Genomic DNA, 12,756 nt, shown 5'->3' on the forward strand with positions numbered 1-12,756 from the left:
TTTACGCAGACCTGGGGGGCCCCGGGCTCGGAAGCGGGCCTCCGGGGGTTAACGTACGCAGAGCATGGGAGACCCCAGCCCTTCTAGCCAGCGGCCGCGAGGGGAGGAGCAGGGCGACCTGTGCCCCCTGTCCTCTATTCCCAACACCCCACTCATTCCTGTGTAACTGCTGGCCCTTTGTCCCAAGCTCTGGAAATGTAAGTTGGGCCACTAACCGGTTGGGCAGCATGGCCTTCTTCGCCCTAGGAGCTGACCGGCCGCGGACTCTGAGGGAGGAAGGACATTGGCTTTTGTTTCAAAATCGAGCACAGCTGCTGACTAAGGGCTGCGTTAGTCCAGTCTCCTCCTGCCCTGGGCGCTTGCACGTGCTGGCGGGCTCCCCTCTCTGGGTTACCTTCCTCTGTGATTTGGCTCATGGGGTCCCGGGGGCGTAAGGACGCATTGGCTGCCCCTACCGGAGTAAGGAGGAGATTTACAACCTCCTACAAATGGCTGAATGAGGAAGTGAAATTGGCTTTTGGCCGCTCATCAGTGGTCAGGAATCCTTGGATGCCCACGACAATCCGCCCTTCCTCATGAACTCTTTCTCACTCTTCTAGGCTGTGAACTCCGAGGACACGAGGGGAATGGTTTTTAATCACATAACAGATAATTATTTAGTGCCTACAGTATGTCAGGTACTCTATCAAGCTCTAAGGCTGTGACAATGAACCCAACCAACCTAGGTGCTGGCCTTCAAGGAGCTTACAGTCAGCGTATTAAAATTCGTATGCTTTAAACCTCCTCATTCCCAGCCTGTAAAGAGGCAATTAGGGGATAAATTTACCGCTATGTTCAGCTACCTAAAGGGATTTACGCATTTAATAAACCTTTATCGAGAAGGCTGTGTACTAAGGGCTGGGGATACAAAGATGGCAATAACGTGTCCTTAGTTCTCACGGAGTTCTCAGGTAACGGGTTCCTGAGGTTTTGCAGGGCTGGGAAAGAGGGAGCCATACTTTATTGCAAGTGCTATCTCTGTGTTATCCCTCAAGAAACAGAACATTAAAAAAATTATAAATGCAACAAACCCCTTTATCCCTCAGTTTCTTCCAAGAAACCATCCTTAGTTTCCCAGATGGAATACTTTCCCTTTCCAGGATCCCCAGATGAGTTTTAGTCCATTGGATATTCCTACTCTTCCCCACTCATTTATATTCCCTTTGTTGACAAAATCTTGACTGATGCTCTCTGACTCCTTGAGAGACCCCAGAACATAATAAAATTCAGTGTTTTTACAAGGGAAGATATTAAGGGCTAGCTGCTTTCTTTAAGCCATCCTCACTGGGCTGTCTTTGGAAATGGAGTTATCAGTCCCCAATCTTTGATACTCAGAAGATAGGACAATGGTAAGTCAAGTATGGGGGTCTACTCTAAGAAATTCCGGACAGATACATGAAGGTGTAATCATTTACTTGGCATAAAACAAACTTCATTTACTCTATTTAAAAGTTACTCCATTTTGAAAGGTTTAATCAATATACTTTTTTTTTTTTTTTTCCAGAGCACATTTCCTGGGGTAAAGTTAATTAACCCTGTTCACTCCTAGCAATCAGTCCTCTTTATTGCAAGCCATTTCTCTTCAAACTGCCCTGGGGACCAAGAAATAGTGTAGCAACTCAAAAGAAACAGCAATCAACATGTATTATGGCCTTCAGGTGTGGCATGTGATGGGCTAGGTTAGGAGATTTCAAACACCTTTTCTCAATTAAGCCTTACAACGACCAATGAGGTAGACGCCATTATTAACATAACCATTTTATAAGTGAGAAAACTGAGGCCCAGAGAAGTAAGTCGTTTTCTAAGATTCTGACAGTTGCATTTGCACCTGGGTCAGCCTGTACCAAGGCCATATTTTATCACTGATTTTTTGACATCTTGCCTTTTCTCAGTTTCTTTCATTTCCTCAGTTATAAATTAAAAAGAGTTACATGGCATGTTTAAGCAGCAGGTAGGTGGTAGAACCAGAAAGACACCTACACAGAGACCCCAGTTGGTAGGTGTGGATCAGATGTTGCCCTTCACCCTTAGGAGGTACTGAGTCTCAGACAGACCTCCAAAGGACGTTTCCTCTACAGGGAGTAAAGGACAAACAGTCACCATAGAATTACCCAGTTGCATGCCTATATCTGAGGGAAACTGACCAGAAGAACTTCCAGGAAAATAAATTATTGTAAATGATATTTCAGGTGTGGCCGAGGAAAAGTTAATTTTAGGAAGTCCTTCCAAATCAGGTCAGTAATCTGAGGAGGAGGTTGCCACAATGGTGCTATGTAGCTTTTAGATTTTACACATGACACCCCTGATTTTGGAAAGGTTGGAGAAAATGCAGTAAGGAATACAGACTATGTTTTACCAACAGGAAAGGAGAGAAAAGATACAATAGCAAATAATCCCCTGAATAACTGCCACAAATGTATTCCTGTTCCTGTTTATTACCACAAAATGATCCACATTTGTATACTAAGATTGTTGCTTGCTAATAAAATCAATACCATTCACTTTTAATAAATATAAACATTGGTACTTAAGCTTAATTAAACCAACACTGTGTATTTAAACACTCAGGATTGTACTGCACAAAAGTGGTGTAAAAACTTTTAACTACCTTTTATGGTAATTCTTTACCAAAGTCAGAAGATTAAAAAAAATTCCCACAGTCAACATACAGAACTGTTTCATTATCATAAAAGAACTTCTTTATGCTAACTCTTGGTATTTGCATCCCCCTACCAACCATTAATCTGTTTTCCATCTCTCGAATTTTATCATTTTGATGTTTATATTTATACTTACGTAATGCTTTGAGGTTGAATGGACATTTTTTTTTACTGGGCGTAATGCTTATGAGGTTCATGTGGGGTGTTGCATGTATCAATAGTTCATTTCTTTATATTGCTGAGTAAATTTTTATTGGATGGATATACCAGAATGTGTTCATCTATTTTCCCATTGAAGGACTTTTGAGTAGCTTCCAGTAGTTTGCTATTAGGAATAACACTTCTGTAAACACTGTACTGTAGTTATTTGTGTGAACTTAATTTTTTATTTCTTTGGGATGAATGCTCAAGAATGCCATGGCTGGGTCATATGCTAAGAAACTGTCAAACTATGTTCCAGAGTGGCTGTACCATTTTACATTTCCACCAGTAACCTATGAGAAATCTAGTTTCTTCACATTCTCACCAGCACTTGGTATTGTCACGATTTTTTAAAAAGTTCAATTGTTCAATAGTTTTGTAGGGACAGGTCATTTCGGTTTTAATCTGGATTTCCCTAAATGACTAATGATATTGAACATCTTCCCACATGCCATCCATATCTCTCCTCTTTGCTGAAATATCTGCTCATGTTTTTGGGCTATTTTATACTTGGATTTTTTTTTTTTTAATATTACTGAGTTTTAAGAGGTTTTCTTTCAAAAATATATTCTGGGATCATACTATTTTCAAATTGCACATTATTACCTCAAGATAACTCCATTTTCAATTCAGTCACCATTGTTCAACATTTCTATTGCCATCCGTTTTATAGAGAATATTCTCAAGTATTTGCATACAGTATTCTTAAGTACTTACGTAAAACTTGTATAGAGAGGGTCTTTTCGGGATTATTTTTATAAACTCGCTTTCCAGCGGTCCGTAACCGAAACCCAGAGCCCGCCCAGCACGAGGCCGCAGCGTTGCGTGCACAAGCCGGACCTTCGCGCAGGCGCAGACGCTGACGCCGACACATCCGCAGGCTGCCCGCGTGCCCGCGATGCCGTGCTGGCTGCAGCTCAAGTGTGAGGTGAGGTTAGTTTTGCACAGTTCGTGTCTTCCTCCTAGGATGTAGAATTTGATGCTCTGCTTGGCTGTTTAAAGGATATTATCAGTCAGGTGTTCACACCACCTCTTGTGGACTCTGAAGTTCGTATTTTCTGCCCCCTGTCCTGGGGAAATCTGAGCTAGTCTTGGCTGTGGAAGTCAAGTGAACAGGGATGACCTTTACCTAAGAGCAGCAAGGGTGGCGACTTCTAGGTGTTCTAGAGAAATTTCATGGACAAGCACTACCAGAGTTTGAAGACGTGACGAGAATGAGCTCATCCATGTCTATTTAAGAAGAGATGTGTTTGGTAGAAAGATACTGAAAAACATTTGTCGGAGTGGATTCCTGGTGTTAACATGGCGACTTTCGCAACAGCCAGCAACCCTGAGGTACTTTAAAGATGAGATGGCTGGAAGCATAGTGACATGCTGGCTTATGTTTTCGGGTTTTCTGGCTTTTGAAGAATCGCTTCTGGATTACAGAACTGAGTAAGGGCCGTGGGCACTGAACTTAAGCCGTGGTTTAGGGGCGACTTGCTTGTACAGATCGTCTCGCGCGCCCGGTGCCGGGGAGAAGCCGGGCTTCGCCTCCGCCTCCGCCTCCGGGCTGTGGGTCTGGCTGGACAGAGCCGGCAGGAGGCAGCGTGCGGCTCCGGCGAATGACGGCGGGAGGTAAGACAGACCCTGTTCCGGGGCTCTTCGTTAATGTGCGGTATTGAGGGATAAAAAGAAAATGAACCGACCCTCCTGAAACCTCTGTTTCTCCTGAAACTTTACTGTGTCCAGGAACTCTGCTTTCGCCAGCTTAGGTGCTTTTCCCAGAGGTCAGACTGCTCTGGGGCCTGACGGTGTCCAGCGTTCCATAAGGGGTCCCTTCCCTAGCTTTCCTGTCTTGACAGCAAAATGGAAGAACCTACTATCAGCAACCCTTTCTGTCCAAATTCTACAGGCAGGGTTGGCACGAATCTTTCTCTTGGGTAGAGTGAAAACCCTTTAGCCCAATAGTCCAGCTGTGTGGAGTTTTGGCTACTTGGGAATTTATCTAAGGTGTTATTCGCCCCAGGTCTTGTGGTCTCTGAAGTCCCTATTTTCTGCCACCCTGTCCTGGGCAAATCTGAGCTGGTCTTGGTTTTGGAAATCAACTGAACAGGGATGTCCTTTACCTAAAAGCTGTACGTATAAATTAACTCCTAGTCTTGGGTTTGAAGTCCAGTTATTCCTGTTGATCTTGACGCAGTTTCTAGGAGAAACAGTTTTTTTTTAAAACATTTTTTTTAATTGAGTTATAGTCATTTTACAATGTTGTGTGAGAAGCTGTTTTTTAAAGCATGATTTAAAAGAAAATTTTTTTTTTTTAAATTGAAGAACACACAGGCTAATCTAGAGGATCCAGTCTTGGCATTTCCTTGGTTACTCATTTAAAGACAGAAGCATTAAGTATAGTGTGCTTCTTGCTTGTCAGTTCTATGAAGGTGAAAATGCTTTTTACATTAGAGTTGCTATATTCCTGGGCACCAATGGTTATAGGCCATGTGTTGGAAGTAGACAAAAAGGCATCCTTTTCTTATAGAATGTTAACTATATTTGTGCAGGTTTGCATAAACTCCTTTCTGCATGGATCCATTCATTAGGTTTTCTGTTGCGGTGGGACTAATTTGGTAAAAATATGACCTTGCAAGCTCCACAATTCTAAGTACATGCGTCTTCCTGTCAAAATCTCTCTCACAAGATGGCGTTCCCTGGTCTAGATCTGCATGTGTAAGAGGAGGTAGCAAACAGCCTTCCCTGTCCTCTGTCTGGCTTTGCTTAGTATGGCGTTACTAATTTAAAACCTGTATGTCACACCTCTAGAAAGATGAAAAAAGTATTGTCTAATGCACAATGTGTATCTTTGATTTAAAAAAAAAGTGATAATAGGATTGTGTGCTGGGAAAAAATCTGCATGTGAAAGAGACATTAATTTCAGAATAAGCTGTGTTCCTAATGTTACAAAAAGTGTTAATGTTAGACTTCACCTTTACCTAATTAAAAATAAATGACAAGATTTATGTGTTATAGCATGCTTAAGGCTATCTTGCCTGACCAACTGTTTCATACAAAAAATACAAGACTATGTTTCTCTTAAAGAAACAATTAAAAAAAGAAAACCAAACACACAATAAAGGGAGCACAGGGTGGTGGAAATGGAGTTGTGTGTTGGCCATCTTAATAACTAGTCATGCTATTCTGGGCTAGTCCCTTAATCCACTGTATTTCAAATTTCTGTATACAGGACTAATAACTTTATAAAAAGGTAAGGGGACTAAATGAAATAATGTTTGTGGAAAATGTCTTATAAAATGTGAAACTCCATGCACACTGGTAAGTGTAAAAATGACTCATCATGAGGCCATTTAAAAGTGCGGTGCAGCACAGGGTGTCCTTTGGGAGTAACAGAGATCAGTCATATAGGAACTATAGCAGTCACACAACTCATCCCCTAGTGCTGACTGTAAGTATTATACAGAATTGCCTCCATCAAATTCTCCAGGAAGGTAGAAAGTTTAGTCTTTGAAATTTGAGGGTTTTCACTCCGGCAGTGACTCGCAATTGCTGCGTCCCTCCTCTCCCCAGCGATAGAAGTGAGCGAAACCACATGCAGAAATTAGAAAAATAAATGGACTATACACACACACACACACACACACACACACACACAGGGCCTATTTCAGAAAAATAATTCCACCTATTTTCATATCACATATTTCTGCTTACTGAGCATCTCTAATATACACGTCACTTAATCTTCATGGCAATGTTGAGAATTATTATCAAATCTGAGAGATGGGGGAATGAAGTTTACTAGGGGATTGGTGACTTATCTCTGTAAGCAGAGGGGAACCAGAACTCTGTCTAACCCAGAATTCTAACCCTGATCTTCTGCCCAAGTGAAAGTAAATATTCTGAAGGAATTTAGTGCATAGTACACTGACTTGTGCATAGATACCACTTTAAAAGGAATACAAGTTTTTTAAAAAGAATCTTCAGTGACCTGGAAGGAGACCTACCAGTCAGACCCTGGAAAAAAAGCTGAATTGTGAAATTTTTTCTTGATTGTCACCACTTCTACTTTCATAATGGTTTCTTATCTAAAAGCACAGAGGTCCTGACTCCTTGCACTGGAGTCAAGACCATGTCTCTGTGCACACAACTGCAATCTCTCCTTAGCTCTGTAAATATTTCTTTACCTAAATACTTCATAGGGCCTATTATTCACCAGTTGGTGAACTCCCCTTTCTGGACAGGTAGTTAACTGCATCACATTTGAGTAATATAAGCAGTTAAATACTGTTATCATCAACGTTGAAGGAGCCCAGCCTCTCAGCTTGTAGACGTAAGCTGATAAGTCTTGGGGTCAGGAACAAAATCGCACATCACATCACAGGATGAATTTTAGAGGACCCTGTAGCTCTGGTGAAGACACGTGTTGTGTCTTTGTCCCTATGGTGCCTTGAACAGCACTGTTGGCAAGAAAGCCCATGGTGGATGGTTTTTTAATAAAGATGAATAATAAAACTGACAAGGCTCCTTAATTATAACTTCTTCTAATTACTAATATATACAAGGCTACCTGTGTGACTTACAACAGAGCTGCAGTTTTAAGGGAAAATTATCCTTTGTGGCTTTATTTGTTCTGCTGTAACCACTGCCAACATGACACTGATCATCCATGAAAGGGCACTTTTAAATCATGAAAATATTTTGCAAGGATTAAAGTGTAATAAACAGGTAAGGTACTAGTGTGCACAAATAATAGTAATAAACACTAGGATCACCACCTGACTTTTTAATCTGTAATTATACTAGTTAATATTTAGGGAGCATCCACCATGCGTTGGGCATGGTGCTAATGCTTTTACATGCAACTTTCTTTAACTCCTCACAATGACTTTATGAAGGAGGTACCACCATCATCCCTGTTTCATTTATGAGGAAACTGAGGACCAGAAAGTTCAAGTCACTTGCCAGAGGTCAAATATCAAAGTTATTCATCTTAAATCAGAATGCCTGATAGAGAGGAAGTCTACTTTCATACAGTTAGCACTTCATATTTACCATTTCTTCTTCAAAGTAATGCTGATTACAGTGTATGACATCACGCAAACCTCAGGTAAACTTCCTTAATACTTCATATCTTAGAAACCTCAGGGAGTTCAAGGTTGAGTAGAGCTGAAGAGAGCTTATGGTTATGAGATGACAACTTCAGGACTTGCAGGGTCCTTGACAAGCTGGCCAACACCTGTGGGTCAGTTGTCTGTGAGTGTTAGGACCTCACCACCATGTCACAGAAAACACAATTTATGGAAAACCATGCAATGCAATCTCTAGTTCATTCCTTGATAGTTCCTTGAGAAATTAAATTCTTGCTCCACTTTTTAATGGAACAAGTGGGGTACTGCAGTGGTTTCACCCTGTGCCAGCAGTGTCAGGTTGATGAGATAAGAGGGGAAGGTTATGCAGAAAAAATACAGCCCATTTTGACAGATGGTGGGATTGTGAAGTTTAAGTATATGGGCAGCATGGGTAAGGCAGGGACTTAGGGTTCCAGTGAGTATATCATTCTCCTATATTCAAGTAAAGAATATTCCTTGATGTTTAGATATCCTTGATGTCTGTCTACTGGGGGAATATGCTGAACACGTAAGAGCTCGTTAGTTCAGAAGGAATGCTTTTTCTGAATTCTTGGTCAATCTGGAATCCTTGTTGACGAGCCTAGTGTCTGACTCCTTTTTCTAAGTTACATGGCACCTGAAGGGACGATGGTATTTGTGAGGGATGGGTACTAAATATGATACTTACAGAAAACAAAAAGCAGTACCTTTTTTTTCTTGGCAGTTTTCAGTACTTTAATCCAAACAGTACCTCTTTTTAATAGTAAAGATGATATACCATCTGTGAATATAAATAGTTCTACTTGCTGTAGAAAGGAACCCATCACATGTTGCTCTTATAAGCATTACTTTTGTACTATTTGACTATTGCTGGGCTTGATGTTTCTTCCAGTAATGCATTTGAGGTGGCGAATGGGTGGGAAAAAAGCGTGTATATCCTGAACGGTAGTTTACAAATAGAAACACACAGGCATGTGGAAGAAACTCTGGAATTCTCTTTAAATTTGTGCTCTAGCATACTGTACAGAAATGGGGGAGAAACACTGGGAGATACAGAAGTGCATTCTGAATGGTAAAAAAAAATTATGTCCAGTATAATTTAAACTTTAAATTTATTTTAATGTATTCAATATTATTGTGATTTTATCAATTAAAATGATAAACTTAGCTAACTATTATTCAGAACATTTATTAACCCATTTATCACCTTTTTTCTTTTTTTCTTTTTTTTTTGGAATTGATAGTTTTTGGCCCTACCAGACACAGTGTACGACAATAAAGACAGCTTGGTTGGAAGTTCAGACCGTTGGCTTGAGAGTTAGGTAATGAGAGCTCAAGACTGGCTGTTACCAAATCCTTGTGGGAGAATTTCCTTGGGCAAGTCAAGTCACTTCTCTTGGGGCCCAGTTTCCTCATCTTTAAAATGAAAGTGCTCTGACTGGAGTACCAGACTTCATGGCAATCCAGAGTGAATACACTCTTCATGTTGAAATTATGATAAAAAGGCCAGAGACACAGTAATCTCAAAAAGCGCTTCACGCTTTTGTTATTATGAAAGACTCAAAAAATGTTCTCAACAAACACTGAATGAATCCTTTCCATGTACTTCCTACTGAATTAAGCTGATAGTTTCATTAATTACTGATGGCTCTCATTCGACTTGTGGGGAGGGTTGCTAGATAAAATACAGGACACCCAGTGACATTCAGCTGTCCCATGTGATATTTGGGACATATGTTAGAAACATTACTCGTCTGAAATTCAGATGTAACTGGGTATCCTGTATTTTCATTTGCTAAATCTGGCAATTTAGTGGGTCAGGAAGGGTGAGGAGAGGGGAGCAAAAGTGAATTGAAGGAAAGTAGACAGAAGCATTTTTGGAATTATCTAGCAGTGAATTTACTAAAAAGAGAAGGAGATGAAATAAATTAGTCAAGTAACATTTCCCAAAGTATATCCTATTGGACTAGCTCTGAGTGAAACTCTGTTAATAAAGGAGACTATTCCTTTATTTATAAATAAGGGAGATAGAGGAATACTTTATATTTTATCCTCTTCTTAAGGAAAGTTACATTTCTTTTTTTAAAACAATTTTTAATCCATAAACTCTTCAAGGTTTTTTTTTTTTTTTTTTTTTTTTTTTTTTTTTTTTTTTAGGGGGAGGAGGAGGTAATTAGGTTTTTATTTATTTATTTAAATGGAGTTTACTGGGGACCTCGTGCATGCTAAGCACGAGCTATACCCTTCCCCCACCCAAAGGAAGTTACATTTCTTACTGTGAGGCTTCTCAGGGCATTTACGGGTGAAAGTAAATTGTGCATTTATAAGAGGGAAATAGTCTGTGTTGAGCTGTCCACACTTGTTTGACCTGGGCTCCTCCTTTGTGATCTTAGAATACCTATCAACTATCCAGAGTATTCCCCGAGTACACTTTGTGAACATCTAAGTTAATGATACCAAAACAGTGTGCTGCGTGGGTTAGTCATTCCAAACAGTTGAACACAGAGGCTTCTTCCTGATTGGGTGGACATGTGGGTCATTGTAGTCAATTATTCAAGGAGTAACTGTCCTGGGTTGCCCCAAACCACAGTTAATTGCCAGCTATGGTTACACAGCACAAATACATTCATTTAAATAGCCAGTTCAGTATATACCAACAATGTGGATTATAAAACACTGTAATTAGTTAATGTAGATGGTAGCAGCTTGACCCAGTGTTAGAAAGCCTTCTTAGTCTAAATTTGTCATCTGTAACTTGTTAGTGATACGTACTCAAACGGGTCCAGTGTTCGATTGCAAAGGAAACAGAAACCTATGTGTACACCAAGCTTGTTTGTTGTTTGAAAAAGAATGTCACTATTTTGAAAGTTAATAATGTGCTATCATAGTTGATGAGGTATTTTTCATTTAAACACGTTATAAAATTCGTAACAATTTTTAGCCATTAATTTTATCAGTGAGCACACTGAACTACTATCATGTGGGATTCTACGGAAGTTTTATAGTTGGGCCTCATCTGTTAGTAGGCTGGTAATCCTCTTTTGAGTAACTACAACTGTTCCCAAATAATTTGATGCAGTGGTGTGACCACCACTAAGCCTTAGGAGTCAACTAACATTCCTTCCTTCTCCCAGCCTTAAAACCAACCAGAATCAAATGCTAATTGACAATGACAATGCTAAAAGGCAGGTCCACCGAATAAGTAGAGGAGGGAAAAAACAAGGGCAATTTTAGGACAATTGCAAATTTAGTAATCCATTTCTGAATAACGGAAAGAGTATTCTTAACAATTTGTCTAATGATAATAATAATAACAACAACATTTTTTACTGAATGTTGACTATGTGGCTGACACTCTATTCAGTGCTTTTGCAAGCTTTATCTCATGTAATCCTCATGGCAACCCTATGAGGTACTGTTCTCTCCACTGTACAGCTGGGAAAGCTGAGGTTTGGAGAGGTTAAGTCATTGGTGCAAGATCAAATTCCTGGAAAGAGGAGTTCAAGGATTAAAATTCTAAGCCTAAATCCAAACCCAGTTTCATAGCCACTATGCAATATTGCTGCAAAATGTAAGGACTTACTATGAGCAGACATTACTTGTGAGTGTATTTTCTGTGCTTTGCCAGAATAGACACAGACCCCGCCATTAATTGGATGAAAAAGTTAGTAATTGAGTCCTCAGAACATGTGGTTAGAAGACTCAATACAAGGAACAAAAAGGCTACAGCCAAATTTAGGGAGATGGGAAAGTCAAGCCTTTCTAAAGGAAGAAGTCATAGGGAACTTGATACCATTTATATATATATATAAGGTTGAAGCCTGAAAATACTTTGTTTTGGGCACAGTGTGTTATAAAGAATGCTAATGTGATCCGAAATTTTCTGAAAAATTGTCCAGTATAAAAATATGAAACTCTCAGTTCGTTTACAAATCAGTTTCTGAGCTGATCTCTTATAAAAGAAACCCAGTAAGTTTCAGTTTTAGAAGGGTTTGGGACCTTCATAATGCATAGGTCAGAGGATCTAAGTTTTTTTATTTGGTGAGTAAACATAACTGGATCTCTAAGGCAAAACTTGGAATTAAAAGACTGTGTAGATATGAATTTCCAAATTTTTTTCAGAAAAATCTCACTAAATATCAAACATTAACAGAGAGGAAAGGGTAGAAGTTTAAAATAAAAATTGCTTCAATTTTACAGTTAATATGGTTAACATCTCACTATGGTAGCATGTTACTTTGGTGGTTCCCAGTGAACTATGCCTCTCATTATTTCTGCCTGGGGCAGTCCCTCCTGGAGGAGGCTGGCACTGTGACCTATGTTAACCAATAGAATGTGGCTGAAGAGAAACTGTATCAGATCTGGGCTCAAGAAGGCCTGGCAGCTTCTGCTTGTATGATTTGGAGGAAGCTACTCACAGTGTAAGAAGTTGGACTGCCAGTATTAAGAAGCCTAACCTAAACATGTGGAGAGAGGCCCTAAGGATTAATAGCCGAGCCCTAGAGAACAGCCTCAGCTGAGCAACCAGCTGACAGCCAGTGCTACTTGCCAGCCAGGTTAATGAAGCCATCTAGGAAGTGGATCCTCCAGCCCTAGCTGAACCACTCCAAAATGATGCCATGTGGAGCAGGTGTCCCCACAGAGCCCCGCCTAAGTTGCAGAATTGGGAGCAAGTAAGTGAAATGGTGGTTGTTTTAAGCCTCCAAGTTTTTGAGTTAATTTTTCATGCAACAATACATAAACATAATTATACCAGTTCT

The 12,756-nt window shown here is 40.1% G+C and overlaps 1 protein-coding gene and 1 long non-coding RNA gene across 7 annotated transcripts in view; one reads left to right on the forward strand and one right to left on the reverse strand.

Moving 5' to 3' along the window:
* RHOBTB1 (Rho related BTB domain containing 1) overlaps positions 1-12,756 on the reverse strand; it is a 116,458-nt gene that overhangs the window by 64,622 nt on the left and 39,080 nt on the right. The window lies entirely within an intron of this gene.
* LOC123617697 (uncharacterized) overlaps positions 216-12,756 on the forward strand; it is a 549,026-nt gene continuing 536,485 nt past the window's right edge. For 4 of the 5 annotated variants that reach the window (XR_012510260.1, XR_012510255.1, XR_012510256.1 and 1 more), the window contains exon 1: positions 216-12,669. This is a non-coding gene — a long non-coding RNA (uncharacterized LOC123617697). The remainder of the gene's footprint in view (positions 12,670-12,756) is intronic. The other variant, XR_012510259.1, reaches the window with a different exon arrangement.

Source organism: Camelus bactrianus, chromosome 11 (genome assembly GCF_048773025.1).
Source record: "Camelus bactrianus isolate YW-2024 breed Bactrian camel chromosome 11, ASM4877302v1, whole genome shotgun sequence".
Lineage (NCBI taxonomy): Eukaryota > Metazoa > Chordata > Mammalia > Artiodactyla > Camelidae > Camelus > Camelus bactrianus.